Source organism: Myodes glareolus, chromosome 3 (genome assembly GCF_982192425.1).
Source record: "Myodes glareolus chromosome 3, mMyoGla1.1, whole genome shotgun sequence".
Lineage (NCBI taxonomy): Eukaryota > Metazoa > Chordata > Mammalia > Rodentia > Cricetidae > Myodes > Myodes glareolus.
In genome coordinates this window covers 122,112,535-122,127,666 of record NC_142028.1, presented here as the reverse complement: position 1 = coordinate 122,127,666, position 15,132 = coordinate 122,112,535, and the positions used below count along the sequence as shown (strand labels likewise).

At 39.9% G+C, this 15,132-nt stretch overlaps 1 protein-coding gene and 1 non-coding gene across 2 annotated transcripts in view; one reads left to right on the top strand and one right to left on the bottom strand.

Moving 5' to 3' along the window:
- The window catches only part of Brinp1 (BMP/retinoic acid inducible neural specific 1), a 188,683-nt gene that overhangs the window by 2,739 nt on the left and 170,812 nt on the right, over positions 1–15,132 (bottom strand). The window lies entirely within an intron of this gene.
- On the top strand, positions 14,998–15,119 carry LOC125416502 (small nucleolar RNA SNORA32). The gene has a single exon (XR_007236915.3). It is a non-coding gene; the product is annotated as a small nucleolar RNA SNORA32 (small nucleolar RNA).

Below are 15,132 nucleotides of genomic sequence, written 5' to 3'. Positions count from 1 at the left end.
TATTTTGGAAATCAGTATGGCAATTTCTCAGGCCCAATAAAACCACTTTTGGGTATATATCCAAAAGGATGCTCAATCATAACACAAGGACATGTGCTCAATTATTTTTATAGCAGCATTGTTAATAATAGCTAAAACCTGGAAACAACCTAGATGTCACTCAACCAAAGAATGGATAAAGAAAATGTGGTACATTGACACAATGGAGTACTACTCAGAGGTAAAAAACGACATCTTGAAATTTGCAGGCAAATGAATAAATCTAGAAAAAAAATACATTGAGGGTAGTAACCCAGACTTTGAAAGACAAATATGTTATGTACTCACTCATAACTGGATTTTAGTTATGAGTGAGTACATAAAGCAAAGGAAAATCAGCCTACAATTCACAATCCCAGAAAACTAGACAGCAATGAGGACCCTAAGAGAGATCTACACAGATATAATCTACACGGGAACTAGAAAAAGACAAGATCTCCTGAATGGGCGTGTGGGGGTCACAGGACAAGGTAGAAAGGAAGGAAGGGAGGAGAGTGGGGGAAATGTATGGCACAATAAGAACAATTGAAACAGATTTAAAAAAATCACAAAAAAAAAGCATGGCCACAGAAGCTGCAAGGCTAAATGATGAACTTACAGTCATATGACCAGTGAGAAGGGAAGTCTCCGGACACACTCACTTTGCTTTGGGCATTATCTGTCAATCCATAATTTAAAAGGAAAAAAAATAAAATCCTTTCTGAAGACTAAATGAACAGGCTGTGATAGTAGTGATGATGGAGTCCATATTCCACATCTTCCAGTGCTATGAAGCCATAAAGAGACGCTCATCTGAATCCTGCATCCTGAGCTGGAATGTTAGCAAACTGTCTGCCCTATTATGGGCAGTCCTGATTTATAGTCAACAAATGATAAACCCCCACGCTGTTGGGGAGATAGTAGAAGCTAAAGCTGAAGAGCTGGGATGTTGTTGGTTCAAGCAGAACTGATGTCAGAGAAAAAAACCAAAACAAACAAAAACAAAAAGAAAAAGAAAACAACAACAACAAAAAATGAAATCTATCCTAGCACTGAGTCATTGCATCTCTTGAATCCTTGCCATTCTGAGCTAAAATGAGGATAATAAAGTCTGTCTCAAGAGTCTTCCACGAGGATTGCTGAGATGATATATTTAAAGTGCTGAGAAAAGTCTAGCATACAGAAATTACAAAAAAAAGTAATAATACACAGTGCTCATATCTCTGAGAATAACTCTTCCTTTGAAGGTCCTGAGGCACTCTCTGGGATGCTCTGAAGTCTAAAGGAAGCCATTTTGTTACAGTCGTTTGAAAATGGATACTGTTGAAATGGCTGCCTGACTGACTTAGGCTTTAAAGAAGTTGCTTATCGGCTGAGAAAAATGGTGGAATAATTAGCTTCCTGAAACTGTCTACCTACTTAATCCACAGAACCATACCCACCTGGTAATGAAACCTCCCTCACAACACCCCAAGGTATTGCTTTTAAACTCTCTGCCCACTTTTTCTCGTTTGTCCTTCAGCTCCTCAGGTTTGGCAGGTGGGACCCATCTTCCCCCAGCAACTAGCACACAATATAGATAGCTCTACAAATGTTTGCTGAAAGAACGAACAAAGAATATTAATATTTTTCTTCTTACGTTTTATTAACGAAAAGAAATAAAAGAAGAAAGAAAACAAACTTCTCCCTTTCCCTCAAGAGCGCAGTATTAGTTTTCCATACCACCCGCCCACACAGCCGCAGGCCTCACTGGTCTTTTCTTCGTGAGACCAATCCTATTACAGCCTGGAGAGCAGCAGGCCCAGCTTTCAGGAAACGAAGCAAGAATCATAATGAGCTGTGTGGCTCTCACTTCCCAAATCAGAACATTGACTGAATATTGGCGTATGAGTCATCTGATATTTTTTGCGAGCTGCAGGGGCTCTCCACGCGGCTGCGATTGCGTGGTTACATCTGACAAAATGCCTCTTTCAAATGGCCCACACTTGCCCCTGTCACTCCCTCTCCAAGTGACAGCACAGTACCCCATTTAGATCGCCTCTGTTCCCATCTGCAAGGCATTCTATAACCCCGTAGAGCGCCCCCTTTCTCGTGTCTCATCTTTGGGACCCTTTGTAGGGATCACAGCCCCCGCTAGTCCTATCAATGCTTCATTGTGATGGAACTCTCAGAATCCTCGGTGAGGAAAATAAAAAGATGAAAGTTCCTGGTGATGCTGCTACAAGCAAGGGGGCTGCTGGGGAATTAGGATTCCAGCCTTGTCAGGGAGGAGGGATTGGGGACAGAGGCCCTCTGAGACACATTAGCAGGCTGCATGGCACCTGCATCTCCTGAGCTTGGAATAATCATGAGGTTGTGGGCTGTATCAAAGGGGGCATTAATGACACAGCACCAGGACCCAGAAGGGAAGTGGTGTGAAGGAGTGCAAGGCCCAGGAAAGAGGAAGCAGAGGGGAAAGTGCCCTGATGGAGGGGGAGAAATGACTTCATGTTGGGGAAGGGTACATGGGAGCTACTGGGCAGAATATACAGCACAGTTAGAGTGGGAAGGATAAAACAGGTTCAATTATCATCAGTTACATGATTCAGAGAATGTAGACAGCAGAGATTCATAGGCTGGGACAGAGATTACTGATTCATCCCCTTTTATACAAGAGTGGGTGCATCAGAAAGAGTGAGAGCAGTGTTGTCGGAGACTGCTAGTCCACAAGATCGGTGAGCATCCTGTTGCTTTAAAATACTTCATTTTGAGAAGATTAAAACCTGAAAAGAAAGCTCAGTCCATTTCCTCTGTGTGTGTGTGTGTGTGTGTGTGTGTGTGTGTGGTGTGTTTGTGCATGTGTGCACATGAGTATACACACTGTTTTTTTTTTAAATACATGCAACTTCAAACAGTAAATGCCTAATCAAAATTATGTCCTATATCTTCTCCATCTCCACCTAGTGACCCGGGTAATAAAACTGTCACTGGAGGTGGAACTCCACACCAGTGGAGGGATTTCACACCCTGCGTGAGGGATTTACACAGTCGGTCCTACTGTGTATCATGGATGGTGACAGGAAGTGTTCGTGTATACTCTTCCCCTGAGTGTCACATGTCACCACCATGGTGTGGCAGAAGAAAACTGAGCTTGAAAATGAGGTAACCATTGGAACCATATTCCAATACCAACCTTTAGACATCTAGTATAGGTACACTTGGTGCCAGACACCATAATATGGTATTAAAGCAACAAGGAGAACACAGAAGAAGGAGTAGCCATAAGAAGAGAAACGAATGGAAAGAATGGGGAAATAACAAAGTCTGAGCATGTGAGAACCTATTATCACACGCCTTGCTTCCTCTGAACCTTCCAGGGTCTCTCTTCTCCTTTCACAGATAATTGGAACTGTCTGATGAGTGCTCAGGGAGCTGAAGGGGACCAGGGGTAGGAGGGACTGTGATCTATAAATACCATTTCCCAGGCTAGCTGGTGACAGCCACCTCAATGTTGGCGACAGGGAAGCAGCTTAATAGGCTAGTTCTGTATGGGAGGGTCTCACAGGGCTCACACAGACCACCGTTATGCAGTCAGTATGAGACAGCTAGAACAATGTTTTAAAATGCTTTTCTCCTTCCCCAGGGATCCAGTCACAGATTCTTCCATTTGCAGCCAAATCAGCATCTTTCTGTTGGATGAGATATTCAGTTCATTCTGATGGGAGGCAGAGTGAAAGGAGGGGAGAGCAGGAGGGAGAAAATGACAGAAGATAGAGGGTGGGGGAAGAGTAAGGAGGAATGAGGCCCGGAAGGTGAATGTTCACTTCCTAGCTGGTAAAATCTGGTGCTTGTCTGACTAGCACCTATAGTGGCTTCAGACACAAGCAGAGAACTCATAAAAAAAAAAAAAAAAACTGTCAAATCACCGGCCTATCTCTCTCAACTCGACAGCACTGGGTTGATGACTTGGAAAGCCAATATTAGATCACAGCAGTTATCTTTTCACCCACATGAGATAGGATTTGCATCTGATTTCCACATTGTAGGAGGCAGCCATGATAAGCTAAATATAAACAGAGCCCCCAAAGGATGATCTTTACTTCCAACCATTATCACCTGCCAGAGCAGGACTCAGCCATCTATAAGTTTAATGGAGGCCAGAGTCTCAGTAGTTTACCCTGAAGCAATACCTGGTTGCAGGAAGGACCATAAGCTAAGATTACTGAGCACCACCCAAGAACAGAGCATCCAAAGAAAATGTCTAACGTTACAACCATTGTACATAGGATCACCTTCTAGCACACTCACCAGGACACCCTAGACAAATGTCAGCAAATCAGGAGTCCTGAACCTCAGAAACCCCTCACCCCCACCTTTACTCTATAAAAACCCAACTCTAACTGAGCTCTGGGCTCTCCGTTTATTCCAATACATTGGACATGCGGAGGGACCGGGTTTGCAAACTTGCATAAAATAAAGGCTCTTTGTTTTACATACGGGACTCAGTCTTCTTGTTGGGTTTTGGGGGACTTCACGGATTTGGGCATAACACACATCACTGACAGAGGTGATAAAACCGGAGAAGGACTGTCACTGACCCATGGTCACACAGCATGATCACATCTAACTATGATCTCAGCATACTCTTAGTGATCATACTATATATTGCTTGCCCTCTAAACCCCAGAGTGGATCCAAACCATCTCAGAACCCTGGAGACACCTCAGCTGCTTCCCTGCAGGTCCTGTCTTTGCCTCAGCCAGGAAGTTCTGGCAACCTGACAGGTCTCCTAGCGACACAGCATGAGTCCCTTGTCATTTGGAGGACAGAGGCTTTGCCACCCAGGGCTTCCCATCCGTTGTTTAAAGGCTCACATCTCCCATTCAGAACTATCAGCCTGGGGAGCCCTGGCTGGGATTCCTAATTCAAGCAACCTCCCTGCTGATTTTAATTGGAGGTTTTGCCTAAGCTGGGAATGCGGTGCCTGGCCTGTGGCATTTTAGGGGAGATCACACAAATCTAGTGCCAAGAGGTTGGGGGGTTGCATCTAGGCTAAAATAGAAAGCTATAATCCTTATGGCCTATTTGTTTAATAGAAGTATGTTTTTAAAATTGGAGAGGAAATGAAACAAGAAGAAAGAGGGAATACAAATTATTCTTTTATTTATGTCCTGTGTGTCTTCCTAGGTACTTTTTTTACATTGTAATGGGTATCTAGGTAAAGTTGCATGGCTCCACAAAGTGTATACTGTCTAGAAAGCAGGCTAAAACTGGGAGACATATACTCCTAGGTATCAGGTATGCACTGTTTTGTGTACACTACACGTGAATGTCAGCATGTATACATACATACATACATACAAACATACATATATACATGTGAGTGTGTGTGTGTGTGTGTGTGTGTGTGTGTGTGTGTGTGTGTGTGTGAGACTATGCAGCCATGCTGACGCATGTTCTTAAAGAATGGTTTTGATCATACTTGCATACGTCTATAGTATCAGAAGCCTGGAGTATTGGTTCATGGCTATGGCATCTTAATTATAACTAGCTATCAGGCTCACTCTGTTCAACATTTTCCCTGAACAAATATTTATCTTTTACTCATTGTGCTATTTGAGTTTCCTCCAAGGTCTTAATAGACTGTTTCTCCTCAGTTCTTCACATGATCTCAGAGCTCAATGAGCAGCACATGACAATGAGGAAGGAAAGACCAAAAGGAGAGCTGCGTGCTCTCCTGCCATGCTGAGGACATTTTCTAGTTTGAAACTGTGGACTGAAGGCAGTAAGTGTGTAAGCAAGCTTGCAGGGGGCAGGTGTGAGCGTGGAAGGAGGAAGAAGTCAGGCTGCAAAGTAGAAATCCAACCTGGTCTTTGAAATTAGGTTGTCAGAAACTTAATTGGGGAGGATTATGAAACAATTTTTGCAATTACACTGTTCTGTGTCTGGAAGGAGGTGACAGGCAACATCAGCTGCATATTCAAATTCAGAGTTTAGCTTTGGGGCATAGAAGCACTGAAGTCAGATGATGGAAGGAGCTCTCAGAGACACAGGAAGGAACTGAAGGCAGCAGGCGCTCCCATGTGGATGCTGTCTGGAGCGTGCTGTTTGTCCTGGGCAGTAGATATGAAGGAAAAAAGTCTCAGACCGAGAAGAGAAAAGGCACTAACCATAGCCTAGGGCCTGTTTTAAATTTGAAGTGGCACAACAGCCACATAGGCCAATGCTTTGGTGATCACAGGGTGGAAACCAGTTAAACAGAACTGCATTTGCTCTAACACTATTTAGTCTTAGATGTTTGACCTTGAATGAGTTGCAAACTCTTTGACACTAAGCCTTCCTTTCTTTCTTTGTGAGCACATTTTCACATATGTGTTTGAGTGTGTGTATGTGTGTTTATGTGTCCATGAACTTGGAAGCCACAGGCTAACCAGAGTTTCCTCAGGAGCTCACCACATTTCCTGTGCCAGGATATCCCATTGGGAAAGAAAGCTTGCTGGTTGGTCTAGACTTGTCAGTCACTGAGCTCCCAGGATCCACCTCTCTCTCTCTTCCCCGTGCTGGGACTGTCAGCATGAATTAAGAGGGGAGATTTTTCTTAACATGTGTGCTCGTGAGGGAAGCCAGGTATCCATGCTTACCAGGTGAGCACCTTACTAACCGAGTCGCCGTTCTCAGCCCTGACTCTCAGCGTTTTTACCTACCTACTGAGGATCATAATATCAACCTTGTGCTTTGTTTTCAGAGCTAACCTGAATATGAAAAGCTTCTGAGAGTTTCCAGTGCAAGGAAGTGATAAGTACTAGCCGTTGCTGTTATTGAGGGCAAAGAATGATCGCTTATTAAAAATATCCCCTGTGAAAATATTCTTCTGTGATACTAAAACAGCCCAGGTGATTATAATCTAATAGTTTGGTATCACTAGTTACTCATTCTCTACAGTTCTGATGAACTTTGCCACTAGAATGCTTTCGAAAGAAAGAGCTAGACTAGCCATGGGCATTGGAGTCAGAGAAGAAGAAAAATTGTACTAATGAGCATATTCCTTGCAAGGTTGCTCTGAACGTCAGATAAGAGAAGGCATGGACATTTCAGACTTACAGTAGGTGTTCAGAATCTCTTATGAAAAGAGGGATTGTGTTCCCGCCCATGATCTCACATGGTAAATGGTTCCTTGGAAATCAGTAATTATATACTGACAAAAAAAATAGCCTGTAAACCTCCCAGTCACCATAGATCCTTCATCTGGCGAAGGACGGCGATACAGTCGGAGACCCACATTGGAGCACCGGACTGAGCCCCCCGAGGTCCAAATGAGGAGCAGAAGGAGGAAGAACATGAAAAACGAAATCAGTACTGCGAGGGATGCTATCACCCACTGATACAAGGGAACGGATCTAATGAGAGTTTACCAAGGCCAGTTGGACTGGGACTGAACGAGGACGTGATCTAACCAGATTCTCGGAATTTGGCCGGATTCTCTGAATGTGGCTGGCCCGAAGTCTTTCTGAAAAGCCATTGACTATGATACTGGGACCTGTTTCCTCTGCATATACTGGATTTTGGGGATCCAGTCTGTTTGGACACTCACCTTCCTGGACCTGGAGGGAGGGGGGAGGAAGTTGAACTTCCCACAGGGCAGGAAACCCTGACTGCCCTAAGGGACGAAGAGGGAGGAGGAGAGGGAGTGGGGGGAGTGGAAGGGTGTTGGGAAGAGGGGCGGAAATGGAAACTTTTATAATTTAATAAAATTTACTTTTTAAAAAAAAATAGCCTGTAAGAAAGAAAAATTCGTTGGGTGGTGGTGGCGCACCCCTTTAATCCCAGCACTTGGGAGGCAGAGGCAGGCTGATCTCTGTGAGTTTGAGGCCAGCCTGGTCTACAAGAGCTAGTTCCAGAACAGGCTCCAAAGCCATAGAGAAACCCTATCTTGAAAAAAAAACCAAAAAAAAGAAAGAAAGAAAAGAAAGAAAAATTCAGCAAGTGCTGATGGCTGAGTTAATATTAAACAATGGAAATTTCATAAAAATTGCTTCTATTCCATCAAATCAAAACAAATGATGGGAAATCTGTGAAAAGTAAAAAGCAACAAGGACTAAATTATTTAATAAAAAAGGCAAATATTTTCTTTAAAGCACTTACCACAGAGTCAAAAATATTGATTAACAGAAAAAAGCTAAGATTAAACCATACCCAGAAAAAATATTGAAATTAGAGACAACACAATGAATTAATGTACATTCAGGCAACAAAAAATTTCATTATTAACCTAAGCCATGGTCAGACTGTGTGTGTCCTGCTGCGGGAAGGTTCTGATTTCCACCCTCAGTGTCCCCTAAATCCATCAACTGACATCTCAGTTTTCAAAGCAATGGAGATGGGGCTTTAGGGGTGATGAGACCAAGACAATGGAGTCCTTATGAGTGCAATTAGTGGTTTTATATATGGGGATCAAAAGAGACCCGTGAAGTCTTCTATCATTGTAAAACACAGTTATAGGAACCAGAAATTCCTCCTCAGACACTTGTGTAGATATTTTAGTTTTGAATTTCCAGGCCTCCAGAACAGGGGAAAATCGATTTAGCTAATTATGTGATACCCAGTCTATAGAATTTGCTGTAAAATTTTTAAAAATTTAAGACACCACTTTAAGCACCATAACTCCATTAGAACTTGTCGTCACCAAAAATGGAACACGGATAATTGATAAAAGCAGGCCTTTCATTTAACAAGGAGCTAGTAAGCCTATGAAATTCTACTTTTTTCCTCGATAAGATATAAGTCAAAATTTTAATGATAAAAACTTCTGATGAACAGCTGAGATAGAATTTAAATTGGCCAAAAAAAAAAAAAGAAAGTAATCTAGGAAAAATGCTAAATATTGGCAAAGACATAGAGCAAACACAACTTCCCTATGCAGTGATGGGAAAGAAATGAGTTCCAGCAAAAAAAAAAAAAAAAAAAAAAAAAAAAAAAAAAAAAAAAAAAGAAAGGAACTATCTACGAAAGTATTTAGTGAAATGAACATATTAAAATATGTGTTCCAGAATAAACCCCCTTGAATATCCACAACAACAAAAAACCCACAGTACCCTGAAAGGCATTCATTAGGATTGCCGCAGTAGTCATTGCAGCCCCAACCTGGAGATCATGCAAAAGTCAATCAGCAACAGAATATGTATCTGCACACATTTGAAATATCCTGAGAGATGAGCCAACCACAACTACACAAAGCAATGAATGGTAATAGCCACGAAAATTAAAAGGAAACAAAAAAGGTGAAGAGTTTGCACTAATTTTAAAGGGCAGATTTGGGCCAATGATATTGCTCAGAGGGCAAAGGTATATGCCATTAAGCTTGACAACCTAATTTCAATTCCTGAAACCCAGAAGGTAGAAAGAGGGTGATACTCTCATCTCCACTTGTATACTATAGCAGGAATACATGCACACCTACAAATTAAAGTACTAATAATCAATTAATATTTTTCATAATAAGGACAGAATTAACCTAGGGTAAATGTGCCCATCAGAAGATAATTTGGGACATGGAGAGTCTTCATACAGATACAGATAAGATCTGATACAGGTAGAGACATAGATAGAGATACAGATATAGATGTAGCTATAGATGATATAGATATTTGTATAGATATATAGATAGTAGATAGATAGGGTTCTATATGTGTGTACATGATATATACATGCATGTGTGTGCTTACTTTTTTACTTTTTAAATTAAAACATAATAACATCATCTTCTCTCTTCCCTTTCTTCCCTTCAATTCCTCTCAGATATGATAACTCCCAACCTTGTTTCCTTTGGAAATCGTGGCATCTTTTTCCTTAATTGTTATTATTCCATATATACATACATACATATACATACAAATATATACATATTGTGCTCAGTCCACTTAGGGTTACTTATATGCACATAATTTCAGTGCTTACCACTTTGTATAGGATAATTTTTAATTTTAATTCAGGCATGTACACACACACACACACACACACACTCACTCACGAAGGGCACATGTGTGCTGGTGCTTGCAGAAGCCAGAAGATGTATGATCAGCTATTGCCAGAGTTATAGGTGGATGTGAGCCATCTCATTTAAGTGTTTGGAACTGAACATAAGTCCTTGGGAAGAGCAGCAGCTTTTCTTAACCCCAAACCATCTGTGCATCTCCAAGGCCTTATGTCTTGATTTTCTTGATATTTATATAGGTTAAATGAATAAAATTTCACATTGTTATACATTTACAAGGTTTGCCATTGCTGTAAGAACACAACAATTCTATAAGACTTTGCAAAATTAATCCATTAAAATACTCATAATAATAGCATAAAGTAGACAACCAACTGCAGCCGTTTTACATCACCATTAAACCTTTAAGGTCTTTTGTTTGTATATTTCATACTTTCATCTTCACCCTTTTTCTCTGTCTATACTGTGTAAAAAGAGGATTAAAACTGTTATTTTAACATTATGAAACACCGAAGCTCACAAAAGAAGAAGAGATGGCGAAATCGTCACTAGTGGTTGGTTGCAACATTGAGACTATATCTTACCCGTGCGCAGGCTGAATGTAAGGCTGGGGGATGGGATGCAGCACAGAAAGACATTTATGAAGGAAGATTAAAACAAAACGGAAGAAAGACCTATCTACAAAGATTGCGAGAACTCAGTTCTATTTCTAACGCAATCCCCTGAGCCTCTAGATTCTAATCCAAATAAAAAACAACTTTCAAGCTACTGGAAAAGAGGTGGGAAAAAACAAAGAAACAAAATACAATATAGAGAAACTGGAGATACTGATTTTCTTGTCTTACGTCAGCTGGGAGTGAGTCAACTGGCCTATCTGCTACAAATGCAGGATGACAAACATTGGTGGAAATGAAGATGTCCCTGCTGATCATGGCCTTAGTATATTGCACAATGTGGAGAATGAGCTTTAGGCATGCACCTCCACCCCCACATGAACTGTACTCCCTTGGGTTACCAGAGTGTTGGGACTCACTGCCAGTTTTGTTTCTCCATAAATAGATAAGAAATGCCAAAATAATTCTAGCTCACAACTTGATTGTCACATGGTTAGGAAGAAATCCTTAGGCTCGAATGATTGACAGACAGCTGCCCCAGGCTATGCTGGATTTATCTGTGGGCTTGATCCTTTTACTTAAGAAGACACTTTAAAACACACTTAGAATAAGTCATTGCCACCGAAACTATCACCTTTAACACACACAAAAACAAACACACATGCACGCGCGTACACACACATACATACATACATATACACACAAGAAACAGGTAGTCAAGATCTATCAAGGTAGCAATTTATTCTGAGAGGAACAGCTGAGGAGCCTATGCTGGCAGAACATCAAAATCACAGATATAAATGATTCTTCTGTAAGGTCTGGACTATGAAATAGATGGAAAACTGAGACTAGAATCATTAAGTGATTTGCCTATGTTTACACAAATTATATCTGGTAGTCTATAACCTAAATATGTCCCTTAAGAAAGAATTTACACTTTGCCCAAAAAAACAATGTTAATCTTTCTTTATGCTTTCTCCAAAGGAATCTTCATTCCACCAATGTTGTTCTGCACTAAAGAAAGGAAGTAATCTTACTGTTAGGAGTCTGCTGAACACTGGCCCTGAAGACACTAATTTTAGGAGACAGGAAATAGCACTGTGAGTCAGTTCCCCCCTCCCAATTAGGACAGGAGTTCATAGGGTTCAAGTACTTCATGCCTTTTTTACAAGAGCCCAGTGATTATTTTCTGGATGCTTATTCAATTGTAGAATGTACATTTGGAGAGTTTTCCATAAATGACATCTCCAGCAACTTGGAGAATGTCCTTTCTCTCTCCTGGTACCCACACTGTAATCCACCCACGAAATAAGACAATGATTACAGCTTATGTGAAACCATCCCCTATAGTCATTCCCCAGAAAAGCCAAGAAAGAAAAACAATAATTATTAAAACAAACAACAAAATAAATACCTTGGTGAAACACTTAACAATAAGTTCAAATATTAAAATAAATTCACTAAAAAATAATTTTGAGTAAGTTCAATTTTATGTTAAAAAACGTTTTCTCATGAGGTCTATAAGGAATGTGCACCCTTCTGCTGTAACGTGGGTTGTTTGATTAAAACAGAAAAATGAAAACTGTATTCTATATGTAAACTCCTTATAGAGAAAGGAGGCTGGTTATCTTTTTGAAAAATCATTAGATTTGCCATGGGTTTTATTAATAAAATGAGGTAGAACAGACTACTATGCACCGAGAACTGAAGCAGCCAGCTGATTCCACCTCTGTCCCTTGGAAAAATACCTGGTGAGGCTCAGAGACCGTTCTGAACCACCTGGCCATTCTGATCAGGGACCACATGAGAGACCCTAAAAATAAACTGTTGGTCAATAAAAAACAGCCTTCTGACATCTCTGCTTAAGTACCATTGGTGCCTTATTGGAGCCTCCATGACTGGCCAGCTACTAGTTGTACACAATTGAGAGCTATAGTCGACAGTAGGTAGAGAACAATTGCTTTAACAATCCAGGTATGAATTTCTAATCTACGGATTCTGAGTTTAGACAATAATTCTTGTTTTAAGCCCCTAAATGTGGGTTAGTTCGTTGTAGAAAGATAAATATTCTGAATATTTTTTTCCTATTCTGTTGTAAGCTGGCTGTGCTCCTATATGAGGGAAAACTCTAAATATGCTTACTTCCTCTGCATTTTTTCACAATTAAATCTCCTATCACTGTTATTATGATAAGCTGTCAGCTCAGTAATTGTGTTATTTTATATAAGGAACCTAAAGATAGAGAGGTTATCAGGAAGGACTTATTCAAATTAGTTGTGTTACTTAAGAGGAAATAATTTTCAAGTCAGAGGCATCTGAACCTATGTAAAGCATGCTATTCATGACTTTGAAGAGGGTGGGATAGTTTAAAAGTATTGGACAGTGACAATGATGATCTTGCAGAGAATCCTAGCAAAAAAAAAAAAACAAGAAGAGAATGATGACCTGGGTCCTACAACTTCAAATCATTGGAAGGAACTTAAAAGTGTAACTCCATGAATTGCAAAATATAAGGGCTATTCTAGCCAATGCTTTGTTTTTTACTCATAAAATATAACCATATCAAAATATATTGTAGTCAGACTCTAACTCATGGACATTTTAAGACTGTACATCTGTCATTTTTATTTCTAGATTTACAATAGTTTATTACACATCAATACAAACTAATTCAGTTACTCTAGTGGAGACATTTTTTATTCTATTTTGTTTTATCTTTTAATAAAATGATGGCAATTAGTTATGAGATCTTTTAGGTTTCCTTCGAGGAATAACATGTGGTTTTAAGTTTTGAGGTCAATTAACCTTTAGGATGTCACTAAATAAGCTATATTTCAAATAATCTTCCAATAACGACATCTACTATCTCATTCACAATCTCAGTACTTATTTATATAATATACATAACGTCTGGAACTTAGCAGGTATGCACTAAAAATCTCTCAAGTGAAAGACTAGTTGGAGGAATAAATGATTTGGTGCAAACATGAATGCAAATCATTCTGAGGCAAGTAAAGAGGATTAGAGTTGGGCAAGATGGCAACAGGAGAAAGTCATATGTCATAATTCTGAGCAAGTCAGAAACTGAAGTCAACTTTGGCTTTTTAACATAAAAGAGGAGATGAAACTTTGTTCCTACTTTCCCACAGATTATTATAAGGAATAAATATATAACCATCAATGTACAAAGTTCTTTGCAAACTTGAAAATAATCTATATTTATATTGGAGGCTGTTGTCTTGGAGATGCTCATTCTTCAAAATTAGACATGTTCCAAAGCCAAACATGACAAATTTATTCCCAAATTCTAACAGGGATGGGGTATTTTCCTGATGTTACATTGATAGCTGCTGGTTGCAGTTATGTCCCCTCTCAGTAAGGATGATACCTGCAGGAAGACAAAGCAATCAATGTGCACCTGCTTAGGCAAAAATCTTTGGAGCATCCTGCTTAGACAGACTATCTGGAGGATGAGGATACCTACTGACAAGGGAGGGAATCACCATCTTTGACAGCCAGGGCAATCAAAATTCAAAAAGTTGGAAGACTGTTCTTCATCTGGGTTTAGTTCCTTTGTCTGAGACTTTGTTATGAAAAAGATCATCTCCAAAAGTCTTCCAGAACAAAAGTTCTATAGCCAGAAAGTCTTGGGAAATACCCAAACTTTGCCTTTTCTTTATTTAGTTTTTTTAAATACTAAATAGTATGTAAACTTTACTAATAAGATATTACTTTCTCTGTTTTTGCCTTTCACAACATCGTGGAAAATTCATTTCACTTAGTCAAATTTCTCTTTGTTTTCTCTCTATCAAGTATGTACATTGAGGTGAAACCATATGTGTAGCAATAAGTTGACTTTTCTAATAAGAATGTATGGAACTTTAAAATCAACCATATCAATATCAACTAAGATGTAGGATGTCTCCCAGATCTTCTCATTTATAAATCCTGGGTAGGGTCCATTCTTCTATAGTAAAACAGTATTCCAGGTGAGTGTGTCTACCACTATGATCTCATCACTGTAAACACTCTTGTCAACAGAGGGGAAAAAATATATCCCTTAAGTTCAAAAGATAGCCAGATAGCCCATTCTTTCTTTTCTTCCTTCCGTTCTTCCTTCCTTCCTTCCTTCCTTCCTTCCTTCCTTCCTTCCTTCCTTCCTTCCTTCCTTCTTTCTTTTTGTTTTTTTCAAGACAGGGATTTTCTGTGTAACAGTCCTGGCTTTCCTGGAATTTGCTTTGTAAACCATGCTTTTCTCGAACTCAGAGATTCACCTGTCTCTGCCTCCCGAGTGCTGGAATTAAAGGCATGTGTCACCACTGCCCGGCAAGCACATTGTTTCTTTCAAGTTGTCTTTCAAATAACTCTTAGAAAATGTTACAGATTACAATATCTTGGTCATTACCAAGGCTTTGAGAATTCAGTTTCTCATTTGCTGTGGACATGATCATAAAAAAGTTCCCAATAGGTTTTTTTTATGTGCTACTTGGCTAGCAGTTAACCTGTTGGGAATATTTTATTCCTGATGAG